Source organism: Primulina eburnea, chromosome 15 (assembly GCF_022965805.1).
Source record: "Primulina eburnea isolate SZY01 chromosome 15, ASM2296580v1, whole genome shotgun sequence".
Classification (NCBI taxonomy): domain Eukaryota; kingdom Viridiplantae; phylum Streptophyta; class Magnoliopsida; order Lamiales; family Gesneriaceae; genus Primulina; species Primulina eburnea.
In genome coordinates, this window is record NC_133115.1 from 18,495,340 (window position 1) to 18,515,697 (window position 20,358).

The window sequence follows — 20,358 nt, forward strand, 5'->3', positions numbered from 1 at the left end:
TTTCTTTATTAGCTGTTATTCTATTTTGCTCGGGACTAGCAAAAGTTCAAGTTTGGGGGGTTTGATAAGTGCAAGTTTTGCACTTAATTTATATTAGAATCCATTTTGAATTATGCTTGTTTCGAACAGAATTATGCGTTTTTTTGGTTTGTTTTTGTTGTCATTTCAGGAATGGTGAAAATAGCGATCACGAAGCCAAGTGAACCAAGAGAACAATGAAATGCCATGAACCCTCGGACAGAACCTCGCGCGCGCCCGCGCGAGATCACGCGCAGCCGCGCGCAATGAGATGCATGATGATCGACAGTGGTGCGCGCGCCATCGCGCCAACTCTTGCGCACTCGCGCGCACCGATACAAGCGAATGACCAGTGGTGCGCGCGCCACAGCGCCAAAACACGCGCTATCGCGCGCACAAAGATGCAGCAGAAAACCCGAGAGCAGCGCGCGCCAGCGCCAGATCTCGCGCACCCGCGCGCGCAGACCCGAGACAGACGCGCCATCGCGCCAACTCTCGCGCAACCGCGCGAGCTAGCACTCGGCAGATGAGCAACACCATGCGCGCCATCGCGCCACTTCATGCGCCATAGCGCGCGCCGCGAGTCCAGAAATGTATAAAAAGCGCGATTCTTAGGTCATTTAGGGGGACGCAGCCGTCAGGGGAGAAATACCTAGGAGAGCTAAATAACTCAGAGACGAAGATCCGGAACGCGAAGATCGATCACAGATACGAAGAACGACGGATCTGGACGCAGAGACGGCACTTCGGATTTGTCTTTTATCTTTCGTTTTATATTTTCGTGTAAATTTAATGTCTGAATCTTCAAACATGCATTGTGTTCATTTATATTTCGTCATGAGCTAATCTCCCAGTCTAGAGAATGACGTAGCTTTGTGGATACGATAACTCGGTTCGGTGTTTTTTTTTACATGATTGAATTCTTTTTAGTTTAATTGTGTTTCTTCGTGTTTATTCTACAACAATTTACTGGCCATAAATTGTGTGTGATTTGATTAATTCTACAACTCTGGAGAGGGAATATGGTTATAGATCATTTGAAACACATCGTTAAATGTTTATAGCGTTCGGAAGGCGTATAACTTTAGCGAGGCTTAGGTAAGAACATTGTTTGCATCTACCCTTTAAACTTAGAGTTTTATTAGGAATAATAAAATTGAAGTTTGATTGGTACACTTTATTCGTCACTTGGGAAAGGATGAATAAAAAAAATTAAGTGTTCTTGGCCATTAAATATTTGGAATTCGAAATTGTAATTGCATCCGAGAAGTATTATCGTTGACACTCAGTGAAATCATTCCTCTAGATACTCTCTCATTGATATTTCTCAATTCAGTGATTTAATTAATTCTTTGTTTTCAATCTATTCGATTAAACAAACCAACTTGATTATTGATTTTTCTAGATAAAGTCTTGACTATTTTAATTACAAGAATTGATATAAAATCTTATACACACTCCTCGTGGGATCGATATCTGTACTCTAACCAGTACTAAAAACTTGACACCGTACACTTGCGGTAGTGAAAACACGCAACAGATATAGGTACAGAGACAAATATACTATTTAGATATCAATCTAACAGAGAAAAGAGAAATACTATCGTTATTGTTATGTTATACTATGTTATTCATGTTTCAAGAGTTAGATGGTATTTAATGATTTCAAAGCCATGTTTTACACAGTATGATATGTATACATAGCTATGTAAGAGTTTCATTTGCTGAGTTTTATACTCATTTCAGTTATTTCATGTGATGCAGATAAGATTGACGGGCCAGGACGTTGATTGGAGCCGAAGTCATATGCATAGTATATGGAAGGAAGAATGCTATTTTTTAGCATTTTTGGACATGATCAAAATGATATTTTGTATTTTGATGCAACACTTATTTGATCATATATATACTATTGATTGTATATATTGAAAATGTATTTGTGTCAAGAAAATTTTAAATCCTTCCTCCCTTCAAATAAATTTTAGAAAAATTCCGCTGTTATTTTATGAAATCAGTCAAGGGCGATACCTTTAGTGGTATCAGAACAACGTTCTTTGGACCGACGCATATGACTTCGTCTACTTCCAACTGTCCGGGTATGTCTTCTTCTACATCTATTTATTGTTATTGGTTGATATGTATTGTGTGAGCACACTGTAGGATTTAATGCCTCCAAAGAGAAAGGCTTTAGAGGGTGATGATAGCTCCTCATCAAGAGTTGTCGACGAGTTTGGCAAATTACTGAAAGAGCAAGCCAAGGTTCACAGCGAACAGATTCAGCAGTTGCTCCGTTTGCAAGGTTCAGGTCAGGGAAGAGGCCAAGTGGTTCAAACAGTTGGGACTGATGGGATCTTTACTGCTTTTAAGAGGATGGATCCGTTTGAGTTTGCAGGAAGCACTGATCCATTGGTGGCTGTAGAGTGGATCAAAGCACTTGAGGCGATATTTGATCATCACAAGTATGAAGACAAGGACATAGTTGATTGTGCAGTATTCATGCTAGTTAAAGGTGCACGTATTTGGTGGAATGCTACCAAGGTAGGTGTTGATGTTTCGGCATTGAAGTGGCAAGATTTCACTGATCTTTTCTATGACAAGTACTTCCCAGATGCACTTTGAGCTCGGAAGGTGACTGAGTTTTTAGAGCTTCATCAAGGAAGTATGAATGTGGACGAGTACATCTTGAAGTTTGAGGAGGGCTGTCTGTTTGCCCCATATATTGTCTCAAATGACAAAGACAAGGGTGCTCATTTCATTAGAGGACTTCGAGCGGAGATCAGAAGGGACATCAATATGTCTAAGGCGGTGACATTTAAAGAGATCGTGGCTAAAGCACTGTTAGCCGAGCAAGATGAGAAAGTTATTGCTAGAGAGAGACAGGCGAGGCAACATGCTATTGCTCAAAGGGGTCAAGTTTGGAGCCAAAGAGGGAAATGTAGTTTCAAGGGGAATGGCAAGATAGAGTCGAGTTCTAAAGCACCGACAGTTCCATCTGATCCAGAGAAGCCATTGTGTCCCAAGTGCAGTAGGAATCATAGGGGAGAGTGCAGATTTGGTACTCATACGTGATACCGATGTGGTACTGCAGGCCATATCGCCAAGGACTGTCCGAGAGGATCGAGTAAAGAGAAGTGCAGGGTCGCATCTTTACCATGACGAAAGAAGGTATAAACCCTGATTCTTCTGTGATCTCTAGTACTATCTTAATTTCAGGCAGAGTAGCTACGACATTGATTGATACAGGTGCTACTCATTCTTTTATGTCTGAAATATTTTTGAGATCTTTGGTTTTAGTTCCTTCTATTCTTTCCCTCCAGTTTAATGTTGTATTGCCTTCAGGAGATGTGTTGTGCCCGACGTCTATTGTGTATGCGTGTTCTGTTGAAATTGATGAGCGAGTGGTTTATGCCGATTTGATTGTTATTCCGATGGTTGTGTTTGATATTATACTTGGCATGAATTGGCTATCGACTTATCGTGCAGTGATTGATTGCGTTGCTAAGACGGTGAAATTTGCAGATGATGGAAATAAGGAAGGTATGCTCACCAGTGCAGGTACTTTGCTGGTCCTTCCTTTTATTTTATTTCTTGAGGCTAAGAAGTTGTTGTTTAGAGATTGTGATGGGTTTTTGGCTTCGATTGTTGATATGGATAGAATTGCGAAGTGGAACATTGATGATATTAATGTTGTGAGAGAGTTCCCTGATGTATTTGAGGATGATGTGCCGAGTTTACCGTCGGACAAAGATGTAGAGTTTGTGATCGATCTAGTTCCGGGGACGGTTCCTATTTCCAAAGCTCCGTATAGAATGGCCCCTACAGAGATGAAAGAGTTGAAGACACAGTTGCAGGATTTATTAGATAAAGGTTTTATTCGGCCGAGTTCTTCACCTTGGGGAGCTCCAGTTCTTTTCTTCGAGAAGAAAGATGGGTCTTTGCGGTTGTGCATTGACTACAGAGAAATCAACAAAGTGACGTTTAAGAATAAATATCCATTGCCACGGATAGACGACCTTTTGACCAACTGCAGGGGGCTACAGTGTTTTCGAAGATTGATCTGCGATCTGGATATTACCAGATGAAAGTTAGGGAGTATGATATCCCTAAGACGGCGTTTCGGACTAGGTATGGGCATTACGAATTTCTTGTGATCTCGTTCGGTCTGACTAATGCTCCTTCAGTCTTCATGGATCTTATGAACCGGGTGTTCAAGCCGTATTTTGATATCTTTGTCATCGTTTTCATCGATGATATATTTATCTATTCCAAGACCAGAGAGCTTCATGCAGAGCAACTCAGAGTTGTTCTTCAATTGTTGAGAGAGAAGAGGTTGTATGCTAAGTTGAAGAAATGTGAGTTCTGGTTGGAGCAGATTTCTTTCTTAGGCCATATTGTCTCGAAGGATTGTATAGCTGTTGATCCAGTAAAAATCGAGGCGATACAGAAGTGGCCTATCCCTACCACTGTATCAGAGGTACACAGTTTTCTTGGTTTGACGGGTTATTATTGTCGTTTTATTTCAGACTTCTCCAAGATTGCCCTGCCGTTAACCAATCTGACAAGGAAGACTGTGAAGTTTGAGTGGTCCAATGAATGCCAGAGTGGATTTCAAGAGTTGAAAGATAGGTTGACGTCAGCTCCGGTACTTGCATTGCCTAGTGGTTCAGAAGAATTTGTTGTTTATACTGATACGTCGAAGAAGAGTCTCGGTGCAGTGTTGATGCAACGTGGAAAGGTTATAGCCTATGCTTCTCGTCAATTGAAAGACTACGAGAAAGATTATCCCACGCATGATCTGGAACTGGCAGCTGTGGTTTTCGTCTTAAAAATCTGGAGACATTATTTATATGGTGAAAAGTGTGAAATTTTCACGGACCACAAGAGTTTAAGGTATTTGTTTTCCTTGAAAGAACTCAATATGCGACAGAGACGATGGTTAGAACTTGTCAAAGATTATGATGTCACGATTAGTTACCACCCTGGGAAGGCGAATATTGTAGCGGATGCATTGAGCCGTAAGTCAAGCTCTTCTTTGAGTTTTATGATCCAGAAACCGTTGTTGTTAGACTTGCAGCGAGAGGAGATAGCTTTGGTAGTTCCGGGAACTATTGCTCGCTTTTCAGCGTTGATCATTCGGGCTACATTGACGGACAGAATCCGTAGAGAGCAGGCCATTGATGCACAGTTGACAGAGATGAGACCAGAGCAGAGGAGAGAGGTAATTCAGAGTTTGGGATGAATAGAGATGGTTTGATGACATTCAGAAGCCGTATATGCATTCCTGCTGGTGATGATATTCGGCGAGACGTCTTGACAGAGGCACATACCGCGCCATACTCGATACATCTAGATAGTACCAAGATGTATAAGGATCTTCGAAGACTCTTTTGGTGGCTAGGTATGAAGAAGGATATTGTCATGTTTATTTCTCAGTGTCTAACTTGTCAGCAGATGAAAATTGAACACCAGAAACCTGCTGGGACATTGCAGTCTTTGCCGATTCCTCAATGGAAATGAGAGCACATTACAATGGACTTTGTGATTGGTCTACCTAGAATGCAGAAAGGTTATAACTCTATTTGGGTTATCGTTGATCGGTTGACTAAGTCAGCGCATTTTCACCCAGTTAAGACGTATTCCGTGAACCAGTATGCCGAAAAGTACATAGCAGATATTGATAGACTTCATGGTGTTCCTGTGTCAATTGTGTCTGATCGTGACCCTAGATTTACCTCAGAATTTTGGAATAGTTTACATAGAGCCTTGGGTACACGGTTAGCATTCAGTACAGCATATCACCCTCAGAGCGACGGTCAATCAGAGAGAGTTATTCAGATTTTGGAGGATATGCTCAGAGCTTGTACTATCGACTATCCTGGTAGTTGGGATTCTAAATTGCCTCTTGTTGAATTCACGTACAATAATAGCTATCAAGCGATGATTGGCATGGCACCTATGAAGCACTTTATGGCAGAAAATGTAGATCACCCTTGTATTGGGACGAGATTGGTGAGAGGAAGATGTTGGGTCCAGAGTTGGTCCAACAAACAGCTGATGTTGTTGTTGTTATCCAAGATAGGATGAAGACAGCACAGTCTAGACAGAAGAGTTATGCTGATGTCAGACGAAGGCCGTTGCAGTTTGAGGTTGGCGATCATGTGTTCTTGAAGATTGCACCTCTTAAGGGTGTGATGCGGTTTGGCAAAAAGGAAAGTTGAGTTCAAGATTTATTGGCCCATTTGAGATCTTGGATAGAGTCAGTGATCGAGTTTACAGGTTAGCCCTACCGCCAGATCTTGATAGAGTTCATAATGTTTTTAATGTCTCCATGCTCAGGAAGTATATTGCGAATCCTTCCCATGTTCTTCGCCACGAGCCATTGGATTTGACGCCGAATTTGACGTACCAAGAGATTCCAGTCCAGATTCTGGATCGCAAAGTTAAAGTATTGAGAAACAAAGAGATCGGCATTGTTAAAGTCCTTTGGAGGAATCAATTGATTGAAGAAGCCACGTGGGAACCAGAGGATGAGATGAAAGAAAAGTATCCCGAGCTTTTTGCGTAATGACGTCAATTTCGGGGACAAAATTCTTTTAAGGAGGGGAGATTGTAATATCCAAGCTTGGTGAACGGTACGGTTTAAGATTTACTATGTTTATTGACTCCTTGGCTAAGTTGAAGTATAGTTTTTATGTTAAGAGTTGCGATTTATGGTTTATAGTATTGTTGATTATAGATGATGTGCAGTTATGTTGTAGCGTCGTTACAATTAAATTCTTGATAATTTGTATGTTGAGCCAATTGGTATGAGGCCAATGGGAATGGTTAGATAAGGTATAGAGTTGCAACTTTCTTGTTGAGAGTGTTGTCAAATTATGAGGAGAAGTGACGTTGCGATTCGATTTTTAGTTGCTAAGTATATTGTTGGCTACAGAGGAGAGTGCACCCATGCCAGGAAAGCTACTGCACCCGTGGTATTTTGACAGAAGGGTGACCGCACCTGTGGTAGGAAAGACACCGCACCTGCGGTGTTTGGGCAAAACCTCCAGCGCACCTGCGGTTCATTGAGCAGCGCACCCGCGGTCATCGTTTTTGGATTTTTGGATGTGGATCAGTGAGCCTAGCGTACCCGCAGTAAGAAGGTCAGCGCACCCGCGGTCGATGAACGGTGAAGTCTTGTTTTTGAATTTAAGTGATTAAATACAAGAGTTGCCTTCATTTCTCTCATTCTTTTCCCCTTCTTCTCAGTTCTTCATCTCAAGAGAGAGCTAGAGTTCTCATTTTCCTTCTTTGATTCCTTTGATTCAAGCTCCTAGTTGGATTATTGAACTGAGAGCAAGATCATTTTGTGCTTAAGAAGCTAAGATAAGCTTTTGGGTTTGGTTATTCTTTGGAGGTGTTGGGGAGAAATTATGGGTTTGTTGATTGTGTTGGTTTTATGGGTTTATGGTATGGGTTTGTCATTATTAAGTTCTTGATGGTTCAATACATGGTTTATTGTTGTAGGATTTGTACCAAGAGATTAGAATCAAGCTTCTTATTGGTGTAAGTGGAATTTATTCCTTGTGCTCACATGAAGTATATGTATTGTATTTTAATGGTTTTACTGTGCTATTCCCTTCCATTTGATTCATGTTATGTGTGAATATACTTTTTTGTATATGAGAGGCTTTTATATGTCTCAATTGTGTAAAAGGGAATACAAAAGAAAAGGGTATTGAAATTGTTTGTTTTAATGCCCAAGGGAGAGTTCAAATTATTTATTGGATTGATAAATAGATAGCCAGAGATTGCATGCATTTAGTTGATCATCGACCATAAGCTTATATCGCAACAGAATATCGATTTATATCGATGGGATATAGGTACAGAGACAGAGATACTATTTAGATATCAATCCAACAGAGAAAAGAGAAATACCATCGTTATTTTTATGTTATACTATGTTATTCATTTTTCAGGAGTTAGATGATATTTAATTATTTCAAAGCCATGTTTTACCGAGTATGATATGTATACATTGCTATGTAAGTGTTTCATTTGCTGAGTTTTATACTCATTTCAGTTATTTCATGTGATGCAGATAAGTAGCGACGGGCCAGGATATTGATTGGAGCCGAGGTCATATGCATAGTAGATGGATGGAAGAAGGCTATTTTGTTAGCATTTTTGGACATGATCAAAAAGATATTTTGTATTTTGATGCAACACTTATTTGATCATATATATACTTTTGATTGTATATATTGAAAATGTATTATGTCAAGAAAATTTTAAATCCTTCCACCCTTCAAATAAATTTTAGAAAAATTCCGCTGTTATTTTATGAAGTCAAGGGCGTTACACAAACACGGATGTGAAAGTGTACCGGGATTTCCCAAGACGAAAATCTTACGACACATAGTAGTGTTTATAATGTTAGAGTAGGTGTGCGGTGAGCTAACTCATGGCCTAAGTTTTATTGACTTTTATCTAAAAATAATCTTTATTTTAATAATATTTTACTGTTTTATCAAATTGTGTCATTTTGTCAAACACTCAGACACAAAACGCAAGATGTCTTGTGTAACATACCAAAAATTTGAAGGTCCACGTAAACAACGTGCATGCAAGTTATTAAATTTTTTTAGTATTTTATTAAATTGTTTTAAAGCCTAAAATGCATGTTCCTTTCATTAATATATGTTTAATTATTTTTATGCATAATTCATGCATGATAGGATTTAATTAATGAAATTTTAAAAGTTCACGCATTAGGGTTTCTATGTGCATTTCATGTTCGAACGAGGATCGGAGACCGGAGAATTTTCAGGAAATTATTTTTATCACACGATTTGTTTTTATAAATTAATACAAGCTGATTTTAAGGGTATTTTTCCAAAAATGGGATTTTATTGGATATTTTACCCGCATGATTTTTATTTTTAACAGTACGTAAATTTTATCGAATCGGGAGAATTTTTTATGGTTTGGCTAATATTTGCGAAATCCTCCTCACACGAATTATTTTCCGGGACCATGTTTGGGCCTAATGGGCCTACAAAAATTTTAAAATAAAATGGTGGTCCATTATCAAATCATTAATTTTACAATTAAGAATTTAAGCACTATTAAGCCTAAACTAAATGATTATTAACTGATATACACCCATTCACATCCCCACTCCATCGGTTTCATCACCCAACCAACCGACACTGTGGGGACCCGGACGCTAATTCATTCCTTAATCGTCTTCAGGAATATTTAATCATTCATAATAAACAGGGTCTAAATTTTTATTTTTTTTTAAATGACACAGCGGAAACAGTAATGTAAGTAAAATCAAATTACATATTAACCATGAACATACAATCTGATGTTATCTACAATAATCCAACTAGGTTCAACTAGATATCAGTGCTGAATCCTAAGTTGCTTCTGAAGCCCGGATCTCCACGCTATCTAGTCCAGCCTCGTTCTTTTCTTGACCCCGCTCCTATCCCACTTGTTGCCATGCACACATACAGACAAGACAACAGCCGGATAACTCCGGTGAGAATTACATTCTCAGTATAAATCATATATACATGCAATCATATAAACAATATTAAAGCATAAACGGATAATTCTAACATGTATCAAATCAGAACATGAATCAATACAATACTAAATCAAGTTCTAAACATGTGTCCTATTCAGGAACATAATCAATATCAAGAATAATTCCTATTCTAAACATGTACCAAATATCAGGAACCTAATCAATATCAAGAATAATTCCTATTCTAGACATGTACCAAATATCAGGAACATAATCAATATCCAGAATAATTCTATTCTAAACATGTACCAATATCAGGAACATAATCAATATCAAGAATAATTCCTATTCTAGACATGTACCAATATCAGGAACATAAATCAGTATTAATCAATACCATTCAATCTAGCTGTCACTCAAGCTCGTGACTCTACGATTTAGACTAGACTCAATCCTAGTCTAGGGATCCCGGTTTCCAGATGTGGTATTCCTATATCGAATTCCGTAAAGGATGGAACCATAATCTCTATTACTCGATATAACCAGTGCCCTGGTATTCCTATATCGAATTCCGTAATAGAAGAATTCCAATACCCTTTACTCGATATAACCAAATATGGTGTTCCTATTTCGAATTCCGTAATAGATTCCATTACTCGATATAACCAAACATCCAGTGTCCTGACCTAACCGTCAAGGACTGTAGCTCTATCGGCAATATCCTATCTTGAGACATCGTGCAATGTGCCGTGGCGATACCACCACTATCCGGCACTTCTGTCACAAGATAACTCGTCTAATACCTGTCATCTAATATCAAGAGAACAAGTACATCAATCAACTTAATGCAAATATCAATGCAATAAGGTAAAGTATGTGATTTAGGGAAACTCGAGTCAAACCTCACTCGAGTTGTGCAATCCCAACTCAACATTAATTTATACCTTTATCTTCTCGCTCAGAAGAAGAAGAAGTCCCGACTCTATCTCGGTCCATTCCCAATCTGGTAATAACAATATCGAACAAATATAGTATCAATAAACAACTCAATTCAATACCTGTTCCGATCAATATTCAAATCAAAATGTATTCTGATTAATGTCAATCGACATACAATCTAATCCATATCGATGATATCACGATATAATCGAAATCACTACTAAATCTGATCAATATCAATCAACTGATGTGTAGTGACCCGTTCCAGAATCACCTACTAATCAGAACTTAAGCATGCAAAATTAACATTTAAAACTGAATCAGGTAAACAGCGGAAAAACAGTAATACAACCCAATCGAATCTGTAAGTACAAAATACTTAAACAACCAGATCGAACTAAATACCAAGAATAAATACCAACAACTACAGGTCAACCTCTGCCAGCTCCCTGTCCACTCCCTCCTGGACCGTCCAACCTGAGACCTGCCCCATCGAATAGGGTGTACAAAACAGAGATAAACCGAGGACGTGAGCATAAAACGCTCAGTACCGAAAGCATGAGTATACAAGACTATGACATGCATGTATGCAAAATGTACTGGATACCAGGATCTGGGTATAACGAAATACTGCTCAGACAAATGACGTCAAGGTATGTAGCACTCTGCGCCGTCGCACCAGGAGGTGGCTCCCATACCAAATGAACCTGTGGATATACCGGTGACCTGACCACCGTCGGCCAACGGGGTCCAACCATCCACAACAAATGAGGGCTGAGCACCCTCTCAACAGGCTATCTCAAAGATAATCAGGCTCAACATGATTATGCAAATGCCGCATAATAAACCATGCATCATATGACAGATAATAATGCAACATATAAACATGCAACACATAGTAAAGCATACTCAATCCTGCTATCTCGGATAGTACTTTCGTACCTCAAACCAGTAGATCCTAGCAATCAGCCCTAGAATCAAGCCTACAATCCAAGTGATACCATATCACTAAACCACATCTAAAAGCCTTAACTAGACTAATAGATACTCCCAAATCTCAAAGGGAACCCAGAACTATACCTGCGTCCGTAGTCAGCCCACTGATGCCGCTAGCCCCCAACTAGAGCACAGCTCCGCTACAAAACCAGTAGCTCCCCGCTAGTGCCCGAACCTCGGGAAAAGACTAGAAACCCATCAGAAACGACTAAAACGCTCTGGAACTCTCGGAATTGGCGAGTGAAAAGTGAAGCCTCGCGCTTCTATTTATAGACAACGATCGGACGATCCGATCCACTTCGGACGCTCCGATCCGGTACACTTCGGACGATCCGATCCACTTCGGACGATCCGAACATTGCATGTCTTCCACGTGTCCAGCCACCTGTCTTCGGACGATCCGAACCCTGATCGGACGATCCGAACTCTGACATGACATGACTCGTCTGACTCCGAACAGAACGGACGATCCGAACCTACTTCGGACGATCCGAACCAACTTCGGACGATCCGAACCCGGTTCGGTCCTTCCGATCCCATCGAAATACAATTAATCCAATAATTAACTCAAATTAGGCATCGGGATACTAATGATGTCTCGACGGTATAACAATACAGTCTCGATAACCCCGTCAGTCCGAACATCACCGATATAATACCAGAACTCATAATCAATGTCGATACCAGTCATAATCTCAATAACAATACATATCTGATTTGAATTCTCAATCAAATCGAATCCAAAAATCATAACAATTACATGACCAGTCCGTTCTTTAATCTGACTTCAATTCTATGATGTCTAACATGACAAGAACATCATATATGAATTCTATTCAATTCTGACAATATCATAATTTCAAAACATGTCAAAACGTAACAAAACTTACGTCCTTGTGTAGCTCTTGACGAGAGGATCTCAGAACTGTGTCCGGATTTAAAATCTGATAACCGAATCTTTTAAAATCACAACTTTAAGCTCAAAATAAACTTGAAGCTTTCCAAATGATTTCTCAATGGAACTCTCGGTTTCCCCATGCCAAATTCTGAATTTTGAAGTGGAGAATGACATGTTCAAGGGTGACCAAGACAAGTGTCCCACTCAATTTTCCATATTTGCACTTTAGTCCCTCAATTTTTCACTATTTGCAATTCAGTCCTCAAAACTCTTTTTAATTCCATTTCAATCCTAATTAATTACAAAAATCGTGGAATTTAATTCATCATTCCAAAATTCGTAAATTAACTAATCTCGGATTAAAATGATATAATCTCGGGCCTTACAGACACCCTCTTCATTCCTTTATTATTCCCTCGGTGCAAGCCATTTTCAGCTTCTCCCAGCTGCACTTTCCCTCGGCTTGCACAACAGAAACATCAAGAAGGTTTGGCCACCTCTTTTCATGCAAGGGAAAACTCTTTCGGGTTACCATCGCATTGTTCTCGTTCTTCAATCATCAAGGCACGCTTTGTACCCTCTTTTCTGCATCATTCATCTGATATATATCTGCGTTGTATGTTTGTTCATGAAATATTCTCGATCTACCTAGAGCATAGAGGATTTTCGGTTTTTGTTCATGGCATGCATTTCTTTTATTTTTACTCACGCTTTTTCTGAATTGTGGTGTAAAGGGGCTGCTGTAATAGGATGGTAAGGGCTTGTACAGATCGTGATTTATGAGGCTTAGGTTCTGGTGTGTGCTGCAGGGTCGAGATCGATGAGTTTGAGAGAGGGCCAATCGGATTTTGGTGATTTGTGCGAATTGGAGTTCTCGATCGTGTTTCAGCTGCGCGATGGCTTTCTCCAGCCCTTGACCAGACCCTGGTGGGTCTGAGATGGGGGCTGGAATGGCTCAAACAACGCTGGAGTCGAAGGATCAACCAATCGAGCCATGTTGGAAAGGGTAGTCTCGGTAAGGAGCTTGTTGATGTTCCTCGGTCCCTAGCCGTTGAGAGCGTGCATGGGGATGATGTCTTTGTTCTGATAAGTTCCTTAGAGTCTAGTCTAAGTCCTCAGAAGGCTGGTTCATGGTGGAACGAGGGGTTTAGCTTTAGGGCGTGAGATTTTGGGAGATAAGGGCACATGAGGTGGTGAAAGGGGAGAGGACCGAGAGTTCCTGTCATATTCTGGAAATTTCAGCGTGAGTTTGGCAACCTAATGACATTGTATTAGTACCAATTAAGTGTCTTTAAGGTATGGTAAAAGTTGGGGAAGATTTGAGTAGCTTTTGAGTCGATTCGTGATAAAATCGAGATTTCGGTCCACGTTTTGAAACGAATCGATTAAGTCGAACTTGGGCTCAAGTTTACATCTAGGATTACTTTTAAAAATGTTTTGGGACATTTTAAGGAGTTTGGTAAGCTTCGGGTCAATCTTAGAGGTCCAGGGGTGAAACGATAATTTTTGTGTTCCCATGGGCAAAATTGTCATTTTGCACCCGGGGTGAGATTTGAAAGGGATCGTTTTAAGGTGTTCGAAATTGCAACGGAAGCTCAAAATGTTTTATTCTCAAGAAAACTGAAATTTTTTGCAAGAAAAGTTTTGAAAAATCGAACACCATGTACTAGTGTGCAAGCATATACAAAAATCTCAACTTTCATGCATAGGGTGTTGAGAAAATATACCTATCAACCTCTTGAGGTTGATGAATGGCACCAACTAAAGTGTAAATACTTTAGCTCTTGTATGGCAAGAAAGATCTACAAGCTCTCCAACCTCCAAAATTAGGCCCACCACTTGCAAGATAAATCCCCTCAAATTTTGCACTAGAAAAATATGAGGATTTTCAATGAGAAGTGTGTTGTTTCTCCAACAATTGAAGAACAAAATATTTGAGAGAAAAATGCCACAAGATTTCGGCCAAGTGAGAGAAAATTGGGAGAGTGAATGACTTGTCTAGGTTGTGGGGAAAGTGAAAAAAGTAGTCTTGCATGCCATGCATTATTTTAATCAAAAGTAATCCACACCCCTTCACCTCCCAAGCATGCAAACCCTAGTGGGCTTGTAACCTTTACAAGGCCCATGGACTTTTTAATTGTCTCAAACATATTTGAGCCCAATTAGACTTTACTTGATTTTACTCAAGCCCACTAGTTAAATAATTATTTCCAATTGGGCTCTACAAGCCCAATGTTATTTAATTAATCCAACACTTGAATTAATTTAATTATTTGGACTCTACTAGGCCCACTAGTGTTTAATTAATTCAACACTTGAATTAATTTAATTTAGTCCATAATAATGTTTATGAAAATCACAATTTTCAAATACATTATTCACTTGACCAAATTTTAATTTAGGAACAGTTCCATAAATTAAAATTTATATTTCTCTCATAGAAGTCATACTTCTGTTTTTCTTTACGCTTATAAACTCATTTATAAGCCGTTCAACACCTTGAACTATTTTACTTCTCATCGGGATTTAGAAAGCAAGTACTTGTGTGACCCTCAATGGTTCATTAATACAACTAGCCGTGGGTTCACATCTCCATGTGATTCGGACTAAACATGTCCTTATTCGAGCATACCCCAATTGCTCCATTCTTACTTATCAACTCCTTGATAATAAGAACGTCAGAACTAAATTCTGTTAGTACCCAGGCCAATCATGTTAAACGCCTAGCAGCATCGCTTACATGATTCCCTAGGTATCAAATGATAGTGCCTGGAAGAACCATTCAATTATGGTTAGCGTACAGTACGGTCCCTTCAACTCATATATCCCGACCGATTCGACAACTATTGGTTTATCAAGAGTTGTCAATGAATCGATACTATGTGTCATGTTGTAGTTGCATCGATGGTGTAATCTATGAAACCCCTTTCATAATTACCACCATACTCTGATCAGAGATTTCAACCTACACATACATGAGAAGACATAGGATATCCATACCCGAAGGTAAGCGGTGAATCCCCAACTACAATGCATCGACTCCTATATGTTTCGACAGAACACCCAACCTTGCCACCTGATGACCCCATGAGAGTCGGTAAACAAGTCAAAGTGTAATTCTAGCACACAGAGTCTCAATGTTGTCCCGGGTCATAAGGACTAATGGTGTACAACCATAAACCAGGACTTTTCACTCGATAAGTGAGAACCACTTGGAAAGTCCTTTTATGGAGGGTTGTTCAGTGCACTCTCTACAAGGAGCACCTATCTGCATGTTCGGACATCACAATGTCCCCTACCAATGAAACATGGTACTCACATCGCAGATACTAGTCTCTAACTCGAGTGGCCTATATCCTTCTTAATGGCGGCTGAATCGACTAGGAACCATTTAGAATATACAGTATTACAAATATGAGTTTCATGATACTCATCATATGAGCATCTCATATTCTTTCTACTATTTGTATATTCAAGGGCTTTATATATGCAACTAGCATGAGTATACAGATAAAGAAGTGCCAAAACGATAAATTCAAATATTATTAAAATAAGACTGTTTATACATAGAGTTTAATCATGAACCCTCGGCCAACACTTGGCTCGACGGGCACCTACTCTAACAAGATTTTGGTCTTGGCAGCCCCCTGAGCAGAAAATTAGGATATCTTAAACGTTCATGCATCATGATTCACGATTTAATAGATTTTATGAAGTTATACGTTGCATGCTTGAATTTAAAGAAAAATGCATATGTGCACGATTTTTATAAGTGATGCAAATGATGATATTTTGAATGACGAGAATTAGTTGGGACTATCGAAGAATATGTAAATGTTTAAGATGTATATGTAAATGATGATGATGAGGCCTAGGCACAGTGGATGGGTAATCCTTTCACTGATGTCCGACAGCCGCCGGGTACCGTGGTTCTATGTATGATGGATCCATCGTAAATGATATACGATAGTCACCTCTAATGAACTGAATTCGCCAATGATAAATGATGAATGATGAACGATAAATGATGAATGATGAACAATAAGTGATAAACGATGAATGATGATTAACGATGAGCTGTTTTGACACGTCATGATTTTACACGACACGTTTATGTTACATTTTTAAAGTTCATGAAAGGTATGTTGAGTATGGTATTTTTCACTGCTGTGTGGTATGTATATGTATTTGCTATTAACGTTGCAGATGTGTTGAGTCTTTAAACTCACTAGGCGTGTGTGATGCAGGTGAGCTTAATGATGAGGGAACTGGAGGTGCCGAACTCTGAGTAAGCAGACCTGGTACGGTGACACGACCCGAGGAACACACGTTTTCCGCATTATGATTTATGAGATTGAAAGGAGATAAACATTTTTACACGTTGATGATTTTAAGATTTTTATTTGTTTATGTCTATTTTAAACTGCACGATTTTACTGTCAAATTTTAAGATCGTTTTTAAATGTTATATTTTCTGTAGATCGCATGCATGCGAAACGTTTAAATGTTATTTCGAAAATGTGAGCTTTATAAAAAAAATATTTCCGAATTTTTAAATGAGCGAGATGTTTCAGTTGGAATCAGAGCAAAGGTCCTGTATAGGGTTGTGCCACCGCCAGCTTCTGCCGCTCAGTCTTCAAACCTCATGTCCGTAAGCTTTTATGATTTAAATGTTTTAATGCTATCACCTGCATGTTTAAATGATAAGCTTTACAGTACATGTTTGTTTGTCGTTATGTTTTGAGATTAGAGGCTTTAAAAGTTTTATGCATGTTCCTACATGAAATGAAAAATTATATGATTTTCATGCATGCTAGCTTATGATGGAATTGGACATGAATAAGAATTTTGCTAATGGGCATTAAGAAAGGATTGAAAATGATTTGACTATATTAATTTTTGGTTAGTAGTAATGATTTTCTACCTTTTGGATCATAAGTTAATCTTGAAGATTATGGATGTTTTTGGGGCATGTAGGTTTTCTACGAAAAATATTGATTGTTCATGGTTACTAGTTGAATTAATTTTTAGGATTTCATGTAAGAAATAACGAATCGAAGCCTACGAAGATTTTTGGAAGTATAAAAACGTGGAATTTATTTAGGATGCATGCTCCATATAGTGGGATTTAAGAATTTAATTGCATGAATTGAGAATTTTAAGGACCTAATTATAATAACCAATAATTGAGGACTAAAGTGCAAAAATAAAATTTTAAGGGACTATTTTCAAATTTCCAAATTTTGGGATTCAATTATGAGTTTTGAGAATTTTTAAGGTTTAATGAGGCAAAAATCGAAAATGTTATGGGGACCAGGAATGCAAATTTCGAAGATTTGTATAGCCAAAAATGTAATTTTTGAGTACAATAAGGGCCGAATTGCAAATCTCGAAATTTTTGAGGATTTAATTAGAACTTCTGAGGAACACTTGGGATGTTAAATATTTATGGAAATGTAAGACTGGTTATGATAATTAATTTTGGGTTTAATAAACTTAAGGCGATTGAACTTTATGATAAGGGGAACCTACAAAATGGAATTAGGAATACCAAAACTTACGAGTAATTGTGGAATTTTCGAGATTTAGGACAAATTGGATAATATTTGAGGAAAGTAAGAATTAATTTTACAATTTGTAAGAAATTTGGGAACTTATTTAACGGTGAGTAAGAATTGAATGGCTTAAATGATAAGAATTTTCGGTGATTTAGATTTGAAGGAAATATAGAATATTTATATACCTGGATTATAATTTTATAGTGAATGTTAGTCGAGGATATTGTGGGATGAATCAATCTTGGGCTTGAAAAATTTAAGCGTTGGTGAAATAATGTTGTGACAAATTAAGAATTTAAAGTGATGACGATTTAAGGTAAAGTTGATCGGTTAGTAAAGTTATAAGAGTAGACATTGAGCTAACAAAAATTTGGGAACTTAAGCTGGATGTATCATAAATTTTAATCATGATCTTAAGAGTTAAAATTATATTTTTTTTGGAATTTGATTTTTCTAGAAAGTTGGGTACGATTGATGGTTAGGCTACTTGATAGACGCATGTAAGAATTGAGGTAGATACCTTGTCTTGAGGAATTTTTGGTAAGTCCTTAAGAAACTTGAGAATAAGTGAATATGTTTGTTGAATTATGTTATCTAATACTATTTCGGTTGCGTAAGCTTGAATTTTATGTTTATGAAATATGTGTTCGTACGAAAATTTTGGGTAAAATAAAAACCAAAAGAAACGAGTTGTGTTCATTATAGGTTATCAGTGAACGAATATGAAGATTTTTATCGAGTAAGAAATCTAAAATCTTGATATGGAGAATTCTAGAACTCTATTGGGCTATAAGTAAAGTTGACTTATTAGAGTTAGTCCAACATTAATATGGGATAACTTAGTAAGTTTCATATGCTAGAATTAATTAAGTTTTGAGGATACGTAAGTATGAAACATTCATTCCAATAAGGAAAGCCCAAGGCTCCTAGGCCTCAACTTTATTGTAATTGGAAAGATAATAGTTTAAGCATGTATTTAATATTAGAAAGGTTTTATTATTAAGGTAGAAGATCGATATTGCATATTGAATTATCACTACTCGAAATTTAAGATTTGCGAAAATTTAATATTTGGGATGTACTTGTAAATAATTAAGTTATGTAAGTTTGGTGCCGTAAGATAAAGATTCGATTCTACTATTATGTGGTTGAGGTAAGGTTTAACATTTAAGTGTATTACCAATGATAAAAGTCGATCAGTAAATTTTGGTACTAAGCTTTCTTGAGTCGAACTGCATAAATGCTAATGTAATAGGTTGATGAACATCGCGGGAACAATATAAGAAAAGTAAGGTGCGATAATTTTGGACATCCATCTCTAGTCTGAGGAATTGCGAGATAAGTCAAATTCGAGTCCATAGTAAATAGAACTAAGTCATCCAAGTCGTTTTAAGTTGCGATTTGCAATCAAGGATTCAATAGAAAATTTAATTAGGATTGAGGAGACGTAAAGACAACTCAACACTTATTCTATCAGAGTAGCACAACGGAAGCGTGGATTATTGGGATACTAGAATTAAGAATCTAAACTCTTTGATTATCGAGGATAAGTGAATTTTGGAGACGAAATTCAATTTAAGGGGGGAAGATTGTAACGTCCCAAAAATTTTAAGGTGCTATGAATCTTTGTACGAACGAAAAGCAAACACGATTAAAAATCGAATCGCGCTCTCAATTCAATAACGAACAAAGGATCGTTGTTGTCCAGATCTTTTGAATCAAGTGTGTGTGTGATTTTCACCCCTAAACTACGAGGTTTAGTGATAAAGAATCACGATAAAACAATCGAAAATTGGAACGAACCTCCAAAGGACAAGCTTAAGACAATCCGTGCAAGAACTATCGACAAATGCCACAAAGTTAAAACTTTGATAAGTTTGATTTTTGGATTACAAAGCAAGAGCCTTGAAAAAGTTGAGAGAAAACTCTAAAACTTTTATAAAAATATCAATAATGATCTGAAAAGTGTCTAATTTTTCGTCCCTCATATGTTTAAATATCACAAAGATATCAAATCTAGTTACCAAGATAATTAAAACTCTAAATAAGGAAAAAAATATTTTTCTCGGCTGGGGCGCGCTGGGGCGGTGAAGTTTGGTCGCCCTAGCATGAGACGTGCTGGACAGACGCGCTAGGGCGGTGAAGTTTGGCCGCCCTAGCGCGAGATTCTCTTGAATTCACCTTCTGGACAGTGTCTTGAGCGCTGGGGAAGTAATGTTTGGCCTCCCTAGCGCGGAAGCTTCTGGTCCAAAGTCACGTTCTTCATATTTTAGCACTTGAACCTCCTTCCATTGACTTCCAAACTTTCTCCCGTGAATCACGAACCCCTCGGGATTTGGCTCCTTGCTTGGAAGCTCTCATTGATTGCTCATGAGCCCATTCAATGTTTCTTTGAATCTCTTCAGTCGTCCCCTCGTAATCGGTCCCTG